At 35.7% G+C, this 4,108-nt stretch overlaps 1 pseudogene; it reads left to right on the forward strand.

The window, feature by feature from the left end:
• Positions 1-324: 324 nt before the first annotated feature.
• LOC101427081 (mediator of RNA polymerase II transcription subunit 28 pseudogene) lies at positions 325-896 on the forward strand (annotated as a pseudogene).
• Positions 897-4,108: the final 3,212 nt, after the last annotated feature.

Genomic DNA, 4,108 nt, shown 5'->3' on the forward strand with positions numbered 1-4,108 from the left:
CAAGACATATACTTGTCAAATTATCTAATGCTCAAGACAAAAAGAAAATACTGAAGGCAGCAAGAGAAAAAGAGAACCATCACAAACAAGGGAAGCTCAATAAGATTCAATGCTGATATCTCATCTGAAACCATGGAGGCAAGAAGGCAGTGGTATGACATAGTAAAGGTACTAAAAGAAAAAAATTTCCAACCAAGAATACTCTATCTAGCAAAGTTGGCATTCAAAAATGACAGAGAGTTCAAAATATTCACAGATAAACAGAAACTAAGAGAGTATGCCAATAAGAAACTTGCCCTTCAAGAAATATTAAAGATTCCAGAAATGGCGGCTCTGCTGGGAGGCATGTTCTCTGGGCAGCCCCCGGGGCCCCCGCCGGGACTCCCTGGCCAGGCTTCGCTTCTTCAGGCTGCGCCAGGCGCTTCAAGAGTCTCTAACAGTACCTTGGTGGATGAATTGGAGTCATCTTTCGAGGCTTGCTTTGCTTCTCTGGTGAGTCAGGACTACATCAGTGGCACCGATCAGGAGGAAATTCGAACTGGTGTTGATCAATGTATCCAGAAATTTCTGGATATTGCAAGACAGACAGAATGTTTTTTCCTACAAAAAAGGTTGCAGCTATCTGTCCAGAAACCAGATCAAGTTATCAAAGAGGATGTCTCAGAACTAAGGAATGAATTACAGTGGAAAGATGCCCTGGTCCAGAAACATATGACAAAACTGAGGCATTGGCAGCAGGTGCTGGATGACATCAACGTGCAGCACAAAAAGCCCACTGAAATCCCTCAGGCGTCCTTGGCCTACCTCGAGCAGGCATCTGCTAACATCCCTGCACCTATGAAGCAAACCTGATGAAAGAGCAAAGTGGATCAGCCTGAACTTTATCACACATTTGATCCAACCTGAAAACAGTTTTGCAAAACATGAGTGAGTTTTTGTGGATATGGCATTTTGGAAGAACTCTTTGGCAGGGAATGAGATGATTTTTATTTTCATGCTTCTATTTAAAATATTTACTCTATTTTTATAAGCTGTTAATTTCTTTAGGACTTTCTAAAATGCCTATAGCTTTGGTAAACTGGTAAGTTTTTTTGTCTGTAGCTAAGTTTAGACTGTTAGTATGACACCACTTACAGATTTCCTTTCATTTTTGTTTTTCTTTTTTTCTGGTTTTGTGTGACTTTTCAACTTTGTATGTATTTTGCTTTTTTAGATCAGTTTGTATGATCTGAGGGAGAAAATTAAAACTAGCCTGGGAAACAGAAGATGAGGATTTTGGTTCTAGACCTTTTAAGATAATTATTCCTCAGTGGTAGTATAGAAAAATATGTAAATTTGCTACATTTTCGGACTTTGAACTACCTCAAGAAGAGGAATCTAATTTAATAGTGTTTGGTATTTCTAGAGATCTCACAGTGAAGCTATTTTGTAAATAGGTAGAAGGAATATTATTATATCCTAGATTAATATAGTGAATTTACCATAGGTGAAAAAAAAAAGAAATATTAAAGGGAGTTCTGCAGGAGGAAAGAAAAAAACAGGAGAGACAGAGTTGGAGGAGAGTATAAAAACAGCTAAAAAAAACAAAAAGAAAAATAAAATAAAAACAACATATGACATGCACAAATCCAAAGAAAATATGGCTAATGCAAGTAATTCCTTGAGAGTAATAACACTGAATGTTAATGGATTAAACTCACCTGTCAAGAGACACAGATTGGCAGAATGGAAAAGAAATATAACCCATCTATATGCTGTCTACAAGAAAACCACCTTAGACCCAGAGATTCAAGGTGGTTGAAAGTGAATGGCTGGAAAATGATCTTATAAGCAAACAATAACCAAAAAAGGGCAGGAGTAGCTATACTAATATCAACAAAATAGACTTTAAATGCAAAATTATTGTAAGAGACAAAGATAAATACTAAATATTAGTAAAAGGAGTAATCTTTCAAGAAGAAAGAACAATCATAAACATTTATATACCTACCCAGAGTGCCTCAAAATACATGAGGCAAACACTGGAAAAACTAAGTGAAGGAATGGATGCCAATATAATTATAGTGGGGGACTTTAATACACCATTATCACCATTATACAGAATATCTCAACAGAGAATCAATACAGAAACAAAGACTTTAAATAATATATTAGAGGATCTGGACCTAATCAGACATATACAGAACATTGCACCCAAATACAGCAGGATATACATTCTTCTCAAGTGCACATGGATCATTCTCCAAGATAGACAACATACTACGTAAGGCACAGAGAAAGTCTCAGTGAATTCAGAAAGATTGAAATCATGCAAAATAATATCTCTGACCACAGTGGAATGAAGTTAGAAATCTTCAAGGGCCAGATAACCAGATTAGGCACAAAGATATGGAAATTAAGCAACACACTCTTAGACAAACCATGGATCAAGGAGGAAATCTCAAAAGAAATCAGTAACTACCTTGCAACTAATGAAAATGACAATACAACATATCAAAACTTATGGGATGCAGCAAAAGCTGTACTGAGAGGGAAATGCATAGACATAAATTCATATATCAGTAGAGAAGAAAGAGCTAAAATCAAAGACCTAATGGCACACTTGGAAGAATTAGTGAAAAAAACAACAAACTAATCCCAAAGGAAGAAGAATGAAAGAAATAACAAAGATTGGAGCAGAACTAAATGAAATAGAAAATAAGAAAGCACTAGAAAAAGTAAACAAAACAAAGAGTTGGTTCTTTGAGAAGATCAATAAAATTGACAAACCCTTAGTCAGACTAACAAAAAAAATGAGAGAAAACACAAATACACAAAATAAGAAATGAGAAAGGGGATATCACCACTGACCCCACAGAAATAAAGAAAATCATGAGGATACTTTGAAAAACTATCTGCCAACAAGAAGGATAATTCAGAGGAAATGGAAAAATTCCTAGAAACATGTAAGCAGCCGACATTGATGAAAGAAGAAATTGATAATCTCAACAAACTAACCAAAAGTAAAGAGATAGAATCAGTCATTAAAAACCTCCCAACTAAGAAGAACCCTAGACCAGAGGGCTTCACAGATGAATTCTATCAAACATTCTGGAAAGAACAAACATCAATCTTTCTTAAACTCTTCCAAAATTTGAAATAGAAGGAATACTGCCTAACTCATTCTATGATGCCAACATTACCCTAATACCAAAGCCAAACAAAGACACCATGAGAAAGGAAAATTACACACCAATCTCTCTAATGAACCTAGATGCTAAAATCATAAACAAAATACTTGCTAATTGTATTCAACAATACATCAGACAAATTATACACCATGACTAAGTGGGTTTCATCCCTGGTGTGCAAGGATGGTTCCATAAGAAAGTCTATTAATGTGATATACCACATAAACAGATGGAAGGAAAAAAATCATATGATCATATATATAGATGCAGAAAAAGCATTGACAAAATACAGCACCCCTTCCTGATAAAAACACTGTATGGGTATATATGAAACACGATGAAGGTTATATATGAAAAACCCACAGCTCATATCATTTAAAATAATGAAATCTTAAAATCTTTCCCTCTAAAATCAGAAACAAAACAAGGATGCCCACTATCACCTCTCCTATATAACATGTGTTAGAAGTACTTGCTAAAGCACTGAAGCAAGAAACAGGTATAGGACAGGAGGCAAGATGGTCGCTGAGTGAACTTGCCTTTGCGTGAACTTAACCAACAACAAGAAACTAGAATAAAAAGAAAAAAGTGACAAAGAGAAGATATAACACCTATGCAAAAATAACAGCTAATTAACCTCCAAGAGCAGACAAAGAAGCTAAGGAACTGACTAAATCTGTCAAGATAAAGAGATGACCAGAAAGCAACAAAAATCTACAAACCAAACCAGTAATCGGGAAAACATGGCTGAATCCAATCAACAAACCAATAATCATGAAGGGGAGCAAAACTTGGCACAAGCAATGAGAGATCTCAGAACATTTATCACCGACAAATTTGACGAAGTAATGAAAGAGGTTAACAACATGAAGACATCACTTGGAGGGGAAATTGCAGACATACGCAAAAACATAACAGATATGATGGGAATGAACACC

The sequence above is a fragment of the Dasypus novemcinctus genome, chromosome 3 (assembly GCF_030445035.2).
Source record: "Dasypus novemcinctus isolate mDasNov1 chromosome 3, mDasNov1.1.hap2, whole genome shotgun sequence".
NCBI lineage: Eukaryota > Metazoa > Chordata > Mammalia > Cingulata > Dasypodidae > Dasypus > Dasypus novemcinctus.